The sequence below is a fragment of the Onychostruthus taczanowskii genome, unplaced genomic scaffold, assembly GCF_017590055.1.
Source record: "Onychostruthus taczanowskii isolate IOZ18803 unplaced genomic scaffold, ASM1759005v1 scaffold45, whole genome shotgun sequence".
NCBI lineage: Eukaryota > Metazoa > Chordata > Aves > Passeriformes > Passeridae > Onychostruthus > Onychostruthus taczanowskii.
This window is the reverse complement of record NW_024502014.1, coordinates 4,210,574-4,230,473: the sequence shown is the minus strand read 5'-3', so window position 1 is coordinate 4,230,473 and position 19,900 is coordinate 4,210,574. Positions and strand designations below refer to the sequence as shown.

Below are 19,900 nucleotides of genomic sequence, written 5' to 3'. Positions count from 1 at the left end.
CTCCAGAGCCACTTGCCCCTTTCTACATCAGAAAGCAGCAAAGCCTCTTGTCTGCTACTGCTTGCTGTCAGAACCTTTGGGAGGAGACTGCTCTGTCAGCAAAGGCCAAGATTTCCCAGGGCAGCACTTGGGCAGGCATAGGTCCCTCTCAGCTGCAGCCTCCCCACACAGCAGCACTGCTGCAGTTGCTCCCAGTGAATCTGGAATTATTTAAGCATTCTTAAACTGCAAGTCCTTTCTTAAGTGAATATTCTGACTTGACAGGGTCCAAGTGGTTTTATATGTGCAGTAATACCAGCAGAGCTAAGGGAGTGGTAAGCCTCCAGCAAAAAGAGAGGTGAAGAGCAGCTGTGCAATGGCCCCTTCATCTATACTGCAGTCAGAAGTGGACACTGCAGTAACCACAGCCTAATCCCAGACATCATAAACATCTCAAGGGGAAGAAACCCCTTCTTTGAGGGCTGAAGCCTTCCTGCAGGTAGAGCTGCTGCTGTGCCTGCCTGCTTTTTCCTGATAACAAGAATTCTTTTGAATGTGCACTAGCCCATGGAGTTGCTTTGTGGAAGCACAAGGGACCAACAGGGACCTGACATGGCTTCAAATTCAATTATCACTTCAACAACATTTTACTTGAAAATCCACAATCTCAGTATTTTTCCAGTCCCCAAAAGAATTAAGACTCTGAAAATGTTATGCACAGAAGAATTTACATCTGCATAGAATCAGTGTAAAGCAGAGGACAGTCACAGAAGAATTTTTCCTTGTCATGCCTCTTGCACTGATTTCCAGACAATCATCTGAGTTGTGCTTTTTAAATTTTATGCTGAAGTCTTGATATGGCTTCCAAGTGATTTTACAAGATGTGAGCCTTTCCCCCAAATTCAGTGGAAGGAGAGCTGTATCCTAGAAAGTCTCCAGAAAACTGAAACAAAGGCTTTAGTGAAATAATGCAAGGAAGCATACTCCCTACTTCACCTAATTACACTTCATTCTTAAGCTACAGTGGTCCACAGCCATTCTCAATGACAAACCATGGAAACATCACAGAAACCTCGCAGGACAATTTCAGATATTTGAGACAGCTTACCAAGAAAATAAAAAAGACCCAAAACCCACTACAGCAGATAAAACAGTATCTAGTTTATTACATATAGAAAGAGATTTCCAGAATTTACAAACACCCACATTTTCATTCCAGGGAAAGAGTCAATTTAAAAAGTTCACACTTTTTCGTTTCCATTTTGCTTTGTGGTTTCCTGTTGGTTGTTTTTTTTTTGTTTGTTTGTTTTTCTTCTTTACAATATATACAATGGAAGACTTTGATTTCTTTTTTCTGATTTTTTTGTCAGTTACTGTGCAATTGATGAATTCAAGTTGACACTTGCAAATACCCATGTACAGTAATATTTGTCTTCATTGCAGTTAATACAGACTATTATTTTACAAGGAGTACAAAATTATTTTTCTTTTGGAAAGAATTCAGCTCAACATCAGGGTTATCTTACAACTGATAGTATCAGTAAATATGACTGTACAATCAAGGCCCAGGGACCAATGACTCGTATTATATTATTTTCTGAATTACAATCTTAAAACAAGAATAGTACCCTACTCTATTCTTAGAAGCCTTGTTTTAAGCAGGTTCCCCACTCTGTTTACAACAGAATATAGTATACCTCAGTTCCACATCAAAAAAGATGTGCTGTAGGAAAAGTTACATTTTAATTAAAAAAGTACATGTATAAATCAAAACCTATGTTAAATATTTAATACTCTTCAACCAACATTAAGTCTTGTATGTAATAATTTACAATGATGATTTGTCATACAGGTTTTCAGCAGCAAATGAAGTCGTGTAAATGTGCTAGTAAAATACCCATTCTCACCATGATGTAGTGGTGGGCACATCAGTTCATGTGGCCAGCTAAGTCCTTATGGTAGAGGATGAAGTAAGAGAGACTTGTTGTCCAGGTGTCACAGTGCTTCTGCTTGGCACAACACAGGATGTGCAGCTCAGTCAACAACTCCTGAGGTTTGTGTAAAGTAAACAAACTGAACTGGATGCATCGTACCCATTTACAGAGGAAGAGGAGGAGGAGGTGAGGTCCTAGTTGTGATAGCATGAAACATTTATAGTCTTGATACCCATGAGTTTAAAAGAAGGTTTTGTTGAGGTTGTGTAGGTCATCATTCTGAAATTGAAAGAGAAAGAAAATTAGCATCATGAGCACTTAAAAATTTTTCTGCAATTATTTCCCTGCCCCTTCTTTTTTTTTTCTTTTTTCTTCTCTTTAAAAGAGTTATCATTCAAACAGAAAGTGTTAGCACCTTGAAAAATTATGGCATACACAGTTGAACTGTACTCAAGCATGTGAATCCCAAAAGCATTTAAAACAGATGTTGGCAATAAAATTCAAAGCAGTCAGAAACACATCTAAAACTTGCAAGAGATTCACCTAAGCAGAAACAATTTAAGTGTCCATGCTGATTAACTCTGACAAGCTCCTGTAATAAGAGAAAGGAAAGCTCCAAACACCAGCCTGCTGTTGGCATTTTTACCAGCTACAGGAAAGATTCACTGCACGTCAGTCCCTACAAGAGGCCTTCCTGGTCACCTGCAAACACCAGGCTGGCCTGGGAAGGATGACCAAGGAATGGAGCATTCAGGGTGCACCATTACCACTTCCTAATTGATATACAAGCTCTAAAAAAAAAAAAAAGCACATAGAAAATCTTGGTAAAGCCCATAAATTTATCTACATTCTGCTTCCCTCTAAGAGGGCTGGGTGAATAACAAGGTCCTGCAACCCCGATAATGCACAGCACAGGTTTAGAGTGGAATGAATGCCAGAAGCTGCCTCTGACCCTGTCCCCCCAGTTCTCCTGATCTGCTGCAGCCCCCCTGACCCAGTGCACCAGTCTGGGTCAGCAAGTCCTCTGGACTCTGCCTTTCTGCTGGCTCTCCCCAGGCAGGCTGTCAGTCCCAGCCCTGATGGGGAGCAAGGCAGTGCCCAGCAGGATGCACTCGGAGCTCGATGGCCTTGTGTCCTGCTGGCAGCTGCTGCAGCCCCTGTGGGGAGCACGGTCCCTGCTGGGGGACACAGAGCTGAGGTCACACGCTGGGCACCAGGGCTGCCTCCCACTGCTGCTGAGGCCCTGCGGCACTGGCTGGCCAAACACACAGCCCTGGTGTCCCCCACTGCCCAGCACCCCTGGGCCTCCCACACCACAGTCCCAGTTCCCCTCTGCACACCACTGACATGCAGCCAGACCCACTGGGAACTGAACCATGCAGCACTGAAATGAATACAATTTGTCTTCTGCTGGGGTTAGAGGACTACCAGCATTTACATTTCAATAGTTTTGCTAAAATCTGCTGAAGCAAGACACATATTGTACATAAAAGTGTGTCTATTTCTTTGTTCAGTATTAACTGTGCTCCTGCAAAGACAGGTAAACAGTTAATTTTCCTCAGTACAAATAAAGGCTTCCCATAGACACGTTGAAGTGAAAAAACTGAAAAGACCTCCTGTCCTATATTCTTTAATTGCACAAGAAACAAAATTTACTTTGTGTGGTCCTTCAAGTGAAAGGAAAGCCTATCCCTGCAAATGATGTGTGGTATGCTGTGAAAACTCTCTGGAGAATTATCTCACAGATCTCTTATTTACTTTCAGCTTTCCTCTGCACTCACATTGCGATCTACTGGAATGTTCCTACCCGAATATCTATACACAGCTTCACATAGCTTCAGCTTTCAACTACATTTGACCTAAAATTAGCCAGTAATGCCATACTTTATTAATAAAGACAAGCAACAAAAGAGAAATGGCTTGTTTAAATGGAGGAACAAAGTGTGCATGATGTGTATGCTGCATATCCAAGGTGGGGTGCTCCACACCCAGCTCCCATCCAGCAGGGCCAGAGGAACTGCTGGGTGCCCGCAGCGAAGACCAAAGGTCCAACCTGCCCTGCACTGACAGGGCAAGTGGAAGGACAGCAAGAAACAGCTTTTCTACATGGCTGGACTTGATTCTGCTAAGAGATTTTAAGAACATAAATAATACATGATTTGCAGTATCAGGACCAAGTTCTATGCCTCTTCACCAGTATTCAGGTCATCTAAACTCAAATACATCATGTATTGAACAAAACAGTCTGTCCCATCCAATTCCTCACCAATTCCATCAATACAGCCAAGAAGTCATCTCAACCACTACTGGAGGGCTTTTATTCCTGGATTCCAAAGTCAGAAGAGCAGAAGAAGAAAGAGGTAACAAGTCTATGGGAAAACCAAAACACTTCATAGAGGAATTCACTAAGAAAACTGAAGAAACACATAGTTACAGAAACCCAAAACTTGTACATTATAGTCCTGCACATGTGTAAAAAGAGTGAAAAATCACAGAAGCCTGAAATATCCAAGAGTTGGAGAGGATGAAGGACCAGAATCATGTAGGACATGACCTGGTATAGGCTGAATTTCATACAAATATCAGCTGCAGGCATGACAGGACACAGGGGCATGCAGCAGTTTCAAGCTTGTGCTTACACCTCCAGATCTTCAGCAGCACAACATGGAAATCTGCTTGTCACCCCTTCCTAAAGATGTCTTGGTAGCTTTTGTCTTCTTTTAATTTCGGGAAGGAAAAAAAAAAATCAACTAGGATCTTTGCTAAGGACCATCTGAAAGTACTGACTGCAATTATTGGCTTTCATACCCAATTCCTCTGACCAATCTCTTACAACAAACCACGAATTGAGTAACCGAGAATGACAACCCACACTACTGCTGCAGTCCAGTGGTGCCTGTTCTGTCTGAATGCACAAAGATGTGTAGGAAACAGACAATCTGAGAGCAAAGCTGCTCCTCTGAGGTCACTGGAAACACACTCATCCTATAAGCCTTGGATCCATTACTTGTGCCTTATGCACAGCCAAAAGCACAGTTTTAGCATACAAATGTTCTTTGCTGGACTTCAAAAGAGTATTTCCTGAATTTTTGACAAAACAATCTGAATCTCCTCTCTCCTCAGTGAGCTATTGCAGTGTGCTTTAAGGTGAAAGAACCTTATTTGGAAATGAAGTAATGGGCTGGATACCTCCAGCCATCAGCATTTCCTTAACAACACACAAAACAGTGCAGAAGACAAGTGTTTTAATAGAGAGTGTGAGGACAGCAGCGAGCTGAGGTAAGGATCATTAAAACTACTGACATCACTGTTGGCAACCAGAGAAAAGGGAAAACCTGTGTTTAATCTATTTCCTATTCACCACAAGTTTCAGCTGGAGTCCCCAATAATGCAGTTTGTGGTTGACTTTATGGAAAAAGTTAGTGATGCAAGAGAAATGTACTGAAACAAACAAGCATCTTTAAAAGTTCCTACAAGGTACCTCTGACAAGTAGTCTCTGCTCAACATCTGTTACAACACACATGGAGATAACACTGACACACGTTCCAGCTGGCAAAGCTTCCTTCTCAAATCTCTTAGTCCAGGATGGATACAGCACAGCTAGCTGCAGTTTCTATTACAGCTGAAATCCCATTCTTAAATCCAGTAACTAAAAATAAGGTGATATTTCATTTTATTTCCATTATTGGGGAGGTAGAGAAGAAGAGTACTTAAATTTTGAACTAAGAGCAGAGTGTCTAGACAGCTTAATATATCTTTTCTGAAGTTAAACAGAATTTTCATACATAACATAGATGTGTTGCGAAACTACACTGTAAGTGCAATCCTTACTCCTTCCTTACACTCCATTCTCTTTGAAAGTAACCAAGGAGGGAAAAAATAAAAGAAAGCAAACAAAAGGAAAACTCAAGCAATGTTCTACCAAAAGGCTTTCCAGTAACCAATTTAAACTTCCATTTGCTATTAAGAGCCAATAATGTGTCTTGTCCCTAAAACACCAATAGAAATGCCCTTCCAAAGAGTCATTTAATTTCGAAAGAGTCCAATAACATGAAGTTGCTGTTGAAGTTCCACCACCATGTCAGCAAACAAATGCAACAACTTTGTCACTGATTAACACAGCGGGACAAAACAGAGCTCCCAAACATCAGACCTGCTCAGCACACTGTGACACCTTCCCAGCGTCAGCTGGCATCTGTTTAGGAAACAACTCCACAGGTGACAGAGCCAGGTCAGTGAAAAGATAGTTCTTGACTGAAGAAAATGTAGATTTTTTTTTCCAATTTACCAAGTGAGGATATTTTGCACCTCTGCCATTAATCTTGTTAATCCAAATACATTCTCCAGAACTGTACCTATCTCATCAACACTTCATTTGCATCCACGGGCAAGGACTAGTTGAAGACTCCCTGTCATAGTTACTACAAACAATATAGTTATAAACAAACGGTTTTAGAAGTGCATTTGTTGTTTACCTTAGCATCATATAGATCACCTTATTCTGTGTGTGGCGGCTTCCCACATAATGAACAAATCTAGCTCATAAAAAATAAAAAGCTCGTGGACAAAACCTCGAAACAAAAGGAGAGCCATTGTGAACATCCTCGGGATGACCCACGTAGGGTGATTCCACCAGCCGAGCTCTCCGTGCAGCACCCTTTGCCTGGACAGGTATAACGGGGTGTCTTTAGAGATCCGAGACAAAGCAAACACCTTAAGAAGCCTTGGCAAACTCTTTTACAGCTCGTCTTGGTGACACCTGCATGAGTCACCACTAATTAAGACCAAACGGTGCGCACCTACCCGCAAACCGAAAGCAGCCCCGCTGCCGCGCTCCCCACACGGAGGAGCACAAGCAGTGCCTGTTTACATTTTTCCCGGCATCACTAACGTGCACACAGGCACGGGAAGCATCTCCTTCGGATAAATTAAAAACATCGACCAAAATTTAAGCTAGCTCAAGTAACTCCTTTTCAAAGAGATGCAAATAAACTGCAGCGCTTCCCCACTCCCAGCGACGCCGAAAGAGCCAAGGAATGCAGGCAGGAACAATGGCTGCTCCAGTGCGTTAATTGCAGCCCGGGTCTAACAAAAGCAATTCCAAACAGAACCAAACAAAGTAATTACAACATCGCTATTTAACTTGACAGGCTGTAATCTACATTTAATAGATAAGCTTTTCTTCCTTGTACCCCAAAATGCCTATTTCGGCTTTCCCGTGTACGTCTTAAATGGGGAATTAGTGAAGATTCGGTTTCACCAAGTCCTTTCCTGGAGGGCAGAATAAGTGAATTTGGTACAGTTTCCACCCGTTTTTGTCTTTTGTAGAGGTCATTCACAGCTGGAGCAAGGAACCTAAAGACCACTTACAGATGATACTGTCTTTCTGCTATTGGTTCAGACAAAGTTCATGTACAGTACTTGAAAAAAACCAAAGCCATTCTCATTACAGCAGAAAATTTTCCTCTTTTCCCCAGAAGGATAAGGTGGGAAAAAATAACAACTATGAGATTTTAAAAATAAGGTGATGAGCAGAACCAGGTTTTTACATTTCAGAACCCATTTCCTGGGATGCAAGTACAGTGGGAAAGCACAAACTAAACCACACACATTCTTTGGATGAGCTTCTGCCCATCAAAGAATTCGTATGTTTGATTTCAGCTTTACAGCATGTCAACCTGATTTAAACTCATTCAAGAGAAAACTCAGCCCATCACTGAGGTCAGCAAGAAAGGCTGCTGCCACTGACACAAAGCCAAGGACTGCCTGCCCCGAGCACTTGGCACGGGAGAGAGTGAAGCTGCTGGAGGTCAGATTTGCCTGGCTCCACCAAAAAAGAGGACACCAGCCAGCTGTCTGCACTGGCATAGAACATGGAAAAAGGAAATGATAAAGTTTCTATGTAGAAAAAATACTGAAGGGATATCCTGCTCTATTACCCAAAATCAGTAGCAGCTAGGGGTTTGAACAAGACTGATAACCCAAATACTGAATTTCTGATTAAATATTTCATCTTTTCAATTTTGGAAAAAGAAGTTACCAAATTTTTGGGTTTTTGGAAGATTAAAAGAAACAAAATACAATTAAGTTTAGAAAGAAAGAGCTTAAATTCAATAGCATGTTTTGTAAAGAAATTCTACAACTTTTCTTGTGGCAGCACAGCTAAGCAAGCCACAAAACAAAACAAGTGTCCAGCAGTTGCAAGCAGCAAAAATCCAAGATGTAGCTTGTAGGTTTGTGGTTGGTTGAGCTTCTATGAAATGAAATGAGTTTTTCTCATTAAAAGAGAGTGGTGCTATAAATGGGATTCTCATGTTTGTGTCTTCCAATTTTGAAAGGACGGAAGGTCTGAATCTTTCCCTTCCTTCACTAATAGCCCATCTGAGTAATCAGCTAAAGGTTGAGTCCAGCTTACAATGCAGGGAAAATCCCCTTTTTTCAGGACTGAAAATAATGATGTTACTACGAAGCCAGGGATCTCATGAGATCAATACTCCAAGTTCATCAAAAATCTTCTCATAACGCTCCTCTAATACACTTGGCAGCGCTGTTTGTGTTTGATATCCTTTACCCACTGCTGGCCCAAGATCTTCTCTCCTCCTCAGACTGCAATAATGAGAGCAATATCAAACCCTAAATGTGCACCACCTGGTTAATAGCTTTAGTCCTCACAGGGCAACATTGCTTGTGTCTTTAAGATTCAAATAGACTTGCAAATTCAACAACTGGGATCATTCATTATTTTGGAATTTGTACTGTTCAGCTCACGAGTCTGCAGAGTCTAACCCTGAAGAATTTGTGGCATTCACACCTCTCACGACGGCCCAATAATCCACACCCAGTTCAAGAAGCACTGGTGAAGTACACTTTGTATGGCTGTATCCTTCAAAAGAAAACACTGCTCACTTTCTATCTATATCAAACATATAACCAAATACTATTAACAAGGGGAACCCAGAAACAACATCATTATGCAATTTGTTCTTCAAAGGATCTTTCTTATTTTTCAAATTAAATTATTTTAATGGCAGTTTCAAATTCAACAAACTCACCAATGCTGGGAATCATTACAACTGCTCTGACTATAGGGAAGCAGATGACCTGGGTGCCTTTAGATGCACCCACACCCCTTCAGCTTGTCAGCAATTTAAATATACACAATTAATTTTGATCAAAATTGAGTGCACTGAAGCTGTGCTCATATTATATCAAGTAAATTACATCAGCAGTGGAGCTTAGCAACACGTAACACTCAGTGTAGCTACCACATAATCAGAATATATTTCAGCTGCTGAATATCCCTATCTTTCTGTGAATATGTATTTCACATGCCTTTTTAGCACTCTGGGCTGGTTCCCCATTCCAGAAGCCAAACCTTACCACTTTCTCTTGTGCTTTTCTGACCCAACTTTATAATGTTCATTTTATGACAGATTTACTTTTCTCTGACAACATGTTAAAAACCCTAAATAAATAGTCTTAACTGCCTTGAAACTGTTTTTGTGATATATGCTAAATTGTGAGAGTTACAGCTTAAAACAAGGAAGGAGTCACACAATTCAACTTTTCTGGAGCCATTTTCCTCCCAATGGACAAATAAGGGGAAAACGCAGAACAGACAGAAGAAAAATGGCATTTAGGAAGGGATAGAGAAGCCCCGTGGGGGGATAACCTGGCCAGCTGACCTTCACTTTGAAATTTTGCCAGTGCAAATTAAGCAGCTAGTCTGCAGCACGTCTGGGCAGCAGCGTGGGAAGGAAGTTCTGCAGTGATTTTGGATGAAACACTTCCGCAATTCAAAACAACAGTGCATTAAATATCAAAAAAGGTTAATAAGGATGTACTGGAAAACACATTGTGAAAAGCATGCCAAGAAAACAAAGCAGGGAAGGGATAGGAACAAATGAAATATCATAAAGTTGACAAAATTGTACCAAGAAGATTGGAAAGCCAAGGTAGAAGGAAAGAATCCATTATTTTGAAACTGTCCGCTACTCCATAATATAAAAACTACCATACAGCAGAAACAGCTGGAAACAAATTAGAGGTTATGCTTTAATAAAGGGAAAGGAGAAGGCCTTTGGTATAAAGCAAAAAGCAACAGCCAAGCTTGTTACATCTTGAAGCTGGACTGGAAAACAATAGTTTAACCACAGATTTAGTTTTTCACCAAGATACCACCATCAATCTGACATTAAATTAAGTACATTAACTGCTTTGACACATTAGTTTCTGCTTTGTAGACCAAGATAAGAAATCCTAGAAAACTACTGACATACAACATCATTTGTTTCTGTATGAATGCATTTTCATGTACATCCACATACACTCACAATTTATGTCTAGTAATTTGCACTCATTTGACCTGACCTTTTTACCTTCCCTCTCTGCTGTAAATAGCAAGCCTTCTTTAAGAGTCACATGGCATCTTCCTCTTCCCAGCACTTCAAACCTGGTGTTCAGACTCCTTTGACACTTAAGCTGATAACTGAAATTCAAAGCATCAGCCATACTCAAAAGCTGCCAACAGTAAAGTGCTGTGGTTGGGGTACACAACCTACAGCCAGCTGGACAAGCACACAGCCACATGCAGAAAGACCTGAAATCTAATTCTGCCCTTGGTTTGATTTGCTCTGTAGTTTTACTCGTTATTGTGTCTTAGTCTCAAGGAAAAGATAAAACCCCATCTATTTTCTACATGAAATTTTATAGTGAGGAGGAGGAAGCTGTGAAGTCTCAAACATGCACAGTCACTGTAATATCTAGAGCATAATTTTTCTGCCCTAATCCTCCTGTGTCTCAGTGCCTTGTCCGTGAGCTGAGAACTGCTACCTGCCAGCAGAGTTCAGACTGTGCCAGGGGCACACAGCAGAGTGGTAATGTCTTGACAGTGCCCACATGAAGCCAGACGCAGGGCAGCATCTGGACAAGGTGCTATAAATAAAACATTGGGCAGCCACACACTGCTGAGAATAAAAAGAACTGAAAAAATGCCTCATTCCTGGATCACTCCTACAAACTGAAGAATACGTGCTATGTGGGAAATGTAGGTTTTGTGCTTCATGGTCTGAAACTACAACAACCCATATGCACAAGGGTGGGAGGCAAAATTATCAATGCTTACAAAAATAAATAATATTTGAGTGCGATTACATACAGCCAAGCATTATTCCACATTAAAACAGATTTATAAAATTAAATAAACTCTACATGCAATAGAACTTCTAGCTGGAGGGGAAAGAAAAAAAAAAAAGACAACAAAATTCCAACATCAGAAAATAAGCCTTCACTGGTAAAGGAAGAGCTCTACCCTTCTCCTCCCACTGAATTAGCACCAAAGTACCCCAGACTGCCATGGGATTAACCTCCACAACAACAATGAGCACTTTAATAAACTCTGAGATAGTCCATGCTAAACTCTTCATTGCACCATTTAAACACTGACAAATTGTTTGTATATAGATTAGGTTTTCAAAATAACTGTCATCTAATTTATTTCCGGAAACCATAGTAACAAGAAAATAGTAAATATAGGGTACAAAGGAAATACAATCTCATTCAAAACAATGAAGCTATCTCAAATTTGAAGTGCATGAGCAGAGGAGACAGCACCTGGCAGGCACTTGGGGAGGGGGGAGCCCTATTTGGATACAGCTGTGAATCAAATCCAAATTATAAAGACCAATTAGACAAATCAAGTATTTTACTGCTGTTTCTTTTGAGTTTCATTCAGCAAAATTTCAAAAGCTTGAATGACTGCCAATATTATATTCTAAAGTTACTAACAGCCTAAATGGACTAACCTTCACGTGTTCAGTTGCCATGATTTCAAATGGGAAACTAATCAACAGTCACATTAGCTATTTAATTGCAACACCAATCTAGCATTGTGAAACTGTATAATTACACAAGCAAAAGTCAAACTAGGTGAAAGTTTTTCTCATCTCAGAATTTTCAGTCAGATATTTTAAACTTTTTAAAAAAACATGCCACATGAAATTCTTTCCGTATAATGAAAGTTGTTCACAAGAGTATCACTAAGAATCTCACTAGATGATAATAGACACTGTATTATTGTCACACATAAATCTTCCATGAGTTGTCAAATCCAGCATTAAGGATAACCCTTTAAAAGCTATCAGTATAAGTCAATTGAAAATTAAAAGCATATAGCAGCACAGATTAAAGGCTTAGCATACACACTAAAGGATCTGCACACAGTATCACATATTATTAAGATGTCTTGGTTAATCAGTGACTGAAAACATCCTCTAGACATTAACCGTGACAAAATATATGAAAATCCAGCCTTGTCATGCTGCATCATTGCACTTTATAATGTCATAAAATGGAAAGCCCTCTGTTCTCATAACCTACCACACAAACTTGTACCATTGGCCACCCAGTCCTCTCAACCAAGAGAAGAATCTGTACCTAAATTGGCCGGCTGGTAGTTTCAGTGATTACAAAAGTACATGATGATACATTTGAAACTGTTCCTAAAATGAAGAGGAGAGCAGGTGGTCATGCTCAAGCCCTTCACAGCTGGTCAGATACTCCAGAGAAGCTGCACAGGGGAAGGGGCAGGTTAATATATGAGAAAAATCTATAGGAAACACAGCTTCATTAGTTCCATTGCTCACAGATCAGCTGTTTGTATAAGCAGTTTTGCTTAGAGCAGTGTTTTGTCAGTATTTTATTATTCCTGTTATGTTATGCAAAGAATGTATTAAATTCTTAAATATTACATGAGATTTAATGGATTGTGTATCGCATGTGGGAGGTCAAACAAGGAGGGTAGTGTTCCATTCAGCCTTATAGATGTAACTTAAAAAACAGAAGCTTGCACTGTACTTCAAGGAGCAAGTGCACATCAAAGATATGCTTGAGATGGAAGAAGGCAGCCTGAAACATAGAAGGAAATGATAAAATAAAATTTTAAGTAAAATTTAAAAAATAATCAGCAGTTGTGACAAGCACTAGTGCAGTTTTCAAGAAGTTTTACAGCTCAGTCCCTTTTAAAACAATTTCTGCTTTCAGAAGCTACCTATAAATTCTCCTGAGCTCCCCCCTTATCCAACAGAATATTGCATTGGTTTTTTAAGTTTTTTAATATTCATTTGGAAACACCCTGTAACTCCAGTGGTAGGGACTCTGAATGGCCAAACTATAGTAAAGATATCAGGAGATATGAAGAATGGCAGAGTATCCCAATTTCTACTTTCAATCTGTATCTTCACGCCAGAGCCAAAAATATTCTACTTTAAGGTCCAGTTCTCTTAAATGAAGGTTTTAATTAAGATAAACCTAGTATTTTTGTTATAAAACTTCAATTTTCATGGTCTTTTAGGATAAAAAAGTACACAGCACAGCAAGTAAAGTCAATGTTATTTTGTACATCTGTTTTCTAGCAACAGCAGATTTTTCATACTATTAAAGTTTTTTTGAAGATATGTTTCATCATTTCAAATCACTTAAGGAACAAAAGAAAACTCTGCAAATATGTTATCATACAAAAATCTATATTTTGCAGTTTAGAATTTATCAGAAGGCATATTGCCTATCACATTGTTCTGTAATATGCATTTTCTACTTATCACATGTACAAAAGGTAAGAGTGTAACACCACTGCCTATAAGTGTGTGTATCTACAAAGAGGAGCTAAAATAGGCTATAGTAGCATGAAAAAAGTAGTTCAATTCCATTACTGGACAAAAAAGTTCTCCAAAACTAGGACAGTTTCCTGCCTCAAAAACAATCACCCTCCCCCTCAAACCTCCATATTGCAGACAAAATTCCCAGTTCAGATTCTGAGGACTGTTAGAAATAAGAGTTATCATAGAAGGAGAAGGGGCAAACCAGCTACAGTTATTTTGTACAGATAAATACATCCTATATTGGTAATTTCTGCTTTTCTATTGTATGTTCTCCAGTCTCAATAATTATGTATTCATCTCTCTCCACTTACCAACTACGCACAAGGTTTAATGCAATGTGTAATTTGAATTAAGAATCATGACAACTACAACGCAGGAATTTCTGTAGCATCTGTAGGCATTTTGTTCTACAGAGACAATATGATTAAATACAAACACAAGAACTTTTTCTTTCAGTCAAAGTCCTGGTATTTCAGCAAGAAAAAACTGCCTCTCAAACTTTCATTTTTGTGTGTGATTCTCTCCCAGCTTGCAGTCCTGGTTGCTAAGAGAGAAGTGCCATCAGGGTCTGTGGAAGCTCACACAGTGGGAGCCCCAGTTTTTTCAAATAATATCTGAAGGTGTAGCAGGTTCTACCGTAAGTGCAACTTGGCATTTCTCAGTTACTCAGAGTATTGACATAACAAAGTGTGGCTTTCAGGCAAATACACCCCCTGAAATGGAGGAACTGCTTCCTTCCACACTTCAAGGTCACTTCAAAATCTGCAAAACACCAGCACTGTCTGAAGCTGTGGCTGGAAGGGATGAAAAAGGAATGGTGTTCTCATCTCACTGAAGATGGTTAAATTCTTTCAGCTAAAGCTTTCCAGTGAATTTCAACTGGAGGGAGACTAGTAACAAGCATGAGAAATTTCCGCCTTAAGCACTGGAAGTTGTCAAAAATAGGAGCAAATTAGATGTTCTGCTACTTTACCATGCAAAATATAGACAATACAGACATTCATATGACTTTTTAAGTGAAAAATCTTCTTGTAATATACATTTTCAAAAGAATAAGAAACGCCAAAATACCCTGAACTTCCTTATAGGGCAAATGAAAAAAATATTTTAAATGTAACTCATCTTAGACCATCAGATTCTTGCATAACTGTAATCACAGATTTTTAATAAAAAGACCCATGAACCTCACATCTTTTTCTACTTTTTTTATTTGTCAGGTTTCTTCTTCTTAGGAATGTATCTACACATGCTTCCATACTCTTTATTTTCTCTTCTGTGCTCAGATGACTCCTTTACTGCTGCTTGAAGTGTACTGTCAGCTTAGGGATTCAAGAGAGGACTAAATAACCATATTTTTCTACATTGTTCTTTCAGTCAGAGCAATCTTACATCAACAAACAGCAATAATACATTCAGATGTGTAAGATTTCAAAGCTGTGGATTCTAAATGTTGAACTGTCCACTGCAGTTATGTGACATATTTGAGATTCAGAAAATAATAAGCCAATTCATTCAACAAAGCCATGCTTCATTGAAAATTAATGGAAATATAAGAAAGGAAAACAAGGGTTTGGAAATATCCCACAGCTGCAATTTAGATGTAGTGATTAAATCAGGGAAGTACACAGACATCTACTGACATTTTGCTTTAAAACACTTCAAGAATAAGAAATTCTCTTCCACTTATGGTTTACAAATCAGATTCAGTTACAGGAAAACATTGCTATAATCTTAATTTACAGCAAATCCTAAATTTAGTTGACAGAAGTCAGTAGTAGTACCAAACAGATTTGAGCATAAAGAGAGGCAGTATTTGAGCTATAGGAAAGGCATTGCAGAAAGCAGAGGCTTTTCATTCCCAACCTTGGATACCAGCTGCTTCTTTGGACTTTCAGGACTGCCTCAGTGCAAGCATTACCATAAGCCACGATTGCTTTTCTTTCTTTTATTTAGGAAACCAATATGCAACTATAAACTATGTTTATAAAATTATAAACTATATTCTGTAATATGTAAACAAGTGCCCATTACTTAGAAGCCACAGATGAGTATAATATTAGATTGTAATAGAAAACAGATGCATTTTCCTTTTCCAGTTGTTTACATTGCCAAAGCATCCAGTCTTTAAGATATTCTCCATACAAATCAAAACATGTTGTGCCTTAATGAAGGACAAAACAACAGTAGCTTTAAAACACTGCATTCCCTGTAGTATTTTGCAAACTCAACTGAAGCCCAAGTGCACAGGGTGCAGCCCAAGTCCAAAGGGTGCAGCAACTACAGAGCTTCTGCTGCCAGGTAGCTGGGACAAAAAAGGGACATTTTACTTTACTGCAGATCACCCCTTCCACCATCCTTGAGACTGCAGTCATTTAGATGTGTTTTCATGCGATCTATCCCACTTTTTGCCTCCCTTTGCCATAAACTGGTTTTATCTCCCCCTCCCTCTACACACACAGGTACACACAGACTGCTACACACAAATATATACATATATGCACACAGCACGTTCAGGCACCCTTAGTTTGTTGATATAGGCAAGCATAAAGCAAAATTTATTTCAGCATTTCCTTCAAATGTCTACAGTATCTGCTACGGTCCAGCTCAAGGTAAAAATTATGTGCAGATTTATCAACTGTTAGAAAACTATGAGCTCAAAACGACCCAGAAGCTTGCAAAGGTCACATCACTCTTCTTCCTGAAGCTGCCTGCAGGATCAGCTTTTGAGAGGTAAAACAGAACACTGGAGTCACTCAACACTTAAGGAACAGCCTTTGGGTGAGCAACAGTTTTTCAGTGCTTTGAGCTGGAAGTATTTTAAAGCACTACCTTTTGCCTTCACCTGCAACACAGCAGTTCAAGTACCTCTGTAACCTGCATTACAGCCACAGCCAAAGGAAGCTAGGCTAGGCAAGGAGCTAAGAGGGGAAAAACAGCTTACAGAGAGGCTCAGGTGTCTTGTGACAATATACCTTGACTTTTATTTTCAGTGATTTGAACATTTATCAGAAGAAAGCTTACAAGAGCCTCTGATATACACAATACAGAAATCAAACTACATTAACAAGCAATATTTAGCCTTCCTATCCATTTTAAACCACTCTCTGCACTTGGTGGTGGTTGTTTCTGTGAAGATCAAATAAAGTATTAGCACCCATATATGCCCACATGAAATAAAACACAAATTAATCTTGTGTCTATACACCTCAATATTCCCAAAGCTTTAAGCCCTTCCATCTTACAGGCTGTAAAAACAACATGAAAACAGCAGTCATTTATAAATCAGTATACCACTGGTTCACCAAGAGGGAACTCTTTACTTGCTTTGACTTAGAAAATAATTAATCTGCTCTTCAGATTAAGTTACAGCAGAGAGGCCTTCCCCAGACCCTCTTAACCTGTAGATTTGACTCCTTTTCAGCTCAGGAAACTAACTGTGCTTCTTGCCCCACAACATGCAGCTCCTTCTGCAGCTGATACTTCATTTTTAAACCTATCAGCTGGGTGGCAGGAAGACAAAAGTATAGGAATAGATTGTTTAATTTTGAATTATATTATAGTTTATGGAAAATACTATCATTTTAAAAAGCCATTACTAAGCACTTTCTATTCACAGTGCAGAGCATCTCTAACCATTTCTCATAGTTTCTTTTCTATCATTTCATGCATACCTTTCTTTTGGCAAAAGCAGATCCTCAGGTTCAAGCCCCAGGCTACAATACCAAATTGAAGGTGGAGGGTGTGCCTGCACAGATTCCAGCAGCTGGGAAACAGCCAGACACTCCAACCCCTGCACAGCAGCTGCAGCACAACCAATCCCCAAGCCTTGCTGCACCTCCTGCATGGTTTGCTATGCACTAACAAGTATTTCTACACTCCAACTGAACAAGCATCATGGAAGGGAGTGCAGCTAAGCCAGACAGCTCTTCCAAAGGAAGAATTACATCAATACTAGAAACCCACAGCACTGGGGTTTCTAATACAGTGTGTCATGATGAAATGTGTGAGGGTTCTTTTAAAAGTGAAAAGATGGTGTTCATTCTGTCTCACGTACAGTGAGATATTCATAGTACCCACATGTAATAAGAACAAGCAAGAGTATCATAACATGTCTCTAATATGATCATTATGCTGCAATTTTTCTGGTTACCACAAATATGCAAACATTTGCATGAAGTGCAATAAGAGCTCTGAGTTCCACTAAGAAGAAAAAACTTCCACATCACAATGAAACAAAGCATCAAGTAAGATCTACACCAGGTAGGTACCTGATGCCCAAGACTCTTAACACTCCTGAGGAGTCCTTCTTCCCAGAATCCTTCTACATTCATTAACTGTTCCATTATATACCTGCATGTGCCAAAATCCTTGCATAAGTGTGCTTATAACCTGAATGCAACACTTCAGAGAGAATGCTATAATTACTTCAGATTTCAAAGCATATCTAACAGCCTGCTGGCTCTTCTGCATGCCCCTGCACATCAGTTGGGAACCATCATTCTAGATGGATTTATTTTTGTAATTTTGGAATGACTACAACTAACCTTAAGAGAATAGAACTGAACTGCAAATAAATAAAAAACATTTGTTTGGGGGTGAAAAAAAGACAGAAACTTCTGACTTGCATTATATTTTGATTCCACACCATTCACAGAATGTTTTGAAGGAATTCAACTTCACTTTTCTTTCTTTATAACCCAAAGGTTCTAGCAAGGCACTGAGAATAGCTGTCAGTATAAAACATCACAGCCATACAGATATATTTTCATTTTGCTCAAAAAGTCCAAGGCAAGCAACTGTGTCATTACACTGCTTTCTTCTATGAGAAGGTACAATATATGGGGAAAAGAGGACCCTAAGGCAGGCTGTGGCCACAGCACAAGGATGGGTGTGCTCTTCAGCACAGCTGTGTGGGTCTCTCTCAGCAGAGCTCCCAGGAGAGCCACCACCTCCAGGTTTCACTGCTGCCTGGCTGTGTGAACTAAAGTTAGAGCCAAGCTGAGCACCATCGAGGGTGGGCTGGGGTGTCAAGACAAGTCTGTGGCCAAGTGAGAAGATGCAGAAGAAGCAGCTTCATACCCAGAAATAAGGAAATAAAGGGTGGCAGGAAGTATTCTCACAGAAATAAGGAAATAAAGGAAGTAAATTGAAGAGTTATGCCAACAAATCTTATTTTGCAAAGCAGATTTTGAGATTACAAAAAGACAGACACATGTTTTTAAGTAACGTGAAATGCAGGCGTGTTTCCTGAGCAGTCAGCTACCCTTCTATAAGCAGCCTCAAAGCCAATTATAGCAGACAATTTGAACTAAATATAAAAACCCACAAATTTCACAGTTTGAGATAACATCCAAGAAGGTGTTAGAGTTAACGTTGAAACTGTGCAGCAAGACTTCAGCCTTCTCATAACAAACATGGCAACCACGTCCGTCAGAGCACCCCGTGATTTGTGGGAACAGAGAGGCTGAAGAGATTATGTGGATACTTTGCATATTTCTCCAAGAGTAACAGATGGAATTTCTCTGCTCACAGAGCTTCAGAGATGAGAACTTGACTGTGCAAAATATCAATGGCCATACTTCAGTTTGTAGCTACAGTAATCTCCACACGTGATCAGGCTACAGTCACTCCTAACTGCAGCAGCCGGATTAGTGAGGCTGTCGTGGGAACACCACGATCTGCAACAGGGAGAGAACAGGGATCCAGCCTCCACACGGACCTGTAGCCTTTAGAACTTCATATTTTTATCAAAATAATTCCTCCATTCTCACTTCAAATGCACAGGTAGGCTGCCATCCCTGCACTAGCCAGAACTCAGGACCTGGCTTATTTTACAGCTTATCATATGTCCTCTCCCTTTTTCATTTGATACAACCTCCCCTATCATTTGATACAACCAAACTGCATCGTTTCTGTTCATAGTAACACAGTGCAGCTGTCCCCTCCTTCCAGCTGATTTGGACCTGAATGCTTCCCACAGCCTCTCCTCCATCTCTAGCTGCCCATGAAGCTTTCCCCACATGCTGTGATATGGTCAGTTACCTCATCATCAGAGAAGAGTATTTCAGACAGCCTTTGTCAACCTCTCAAAGCTAAATAGCCAAGGAAAGCTTCAAATACAGCTGCCAATAGAAATACATATATATTAGGAAGTTGGATTGAATTTCAGCTTCTGCTCTACAAGTGTAGTTGTGGAAAAAAACAACTTCCATAGAAACAGAGAAACTGAACAAAGTTGTGACAGTTTTCTAGGCTGTGCTGCAGCTCTCTTCCTTCAGTAGCCATCAGGCTGTGACATTATCCCTACTAATCCATCTGCAGAACAGCAG

At 39.8% G+C, this 19,900-nt stretch overlaps 1 protein-coding gene across 1 annotated transcript in view; it reads right to left on the bottom strand.

Moving 5' to 3' along the window:
* Positions 1 to 1,125: 1,125 nt before the first annotated feature.
* IRS1 (insulin receptor substrate 1) overlaps positions 1,126 to 19,900 on the bottom strand; it is a 48,135-nt gene continuing 29,360 nt past the window's right edge. Inside the window, exon 2 of the mRNA XM_041414430.1 lies at positions 1,126 to 2,192. The gene's annotated coding sequence lies outside the window, so the exon portion shown is untranslated. The remainder of the gene's footprint in view (positions 2,193 to 19,900) is intronic.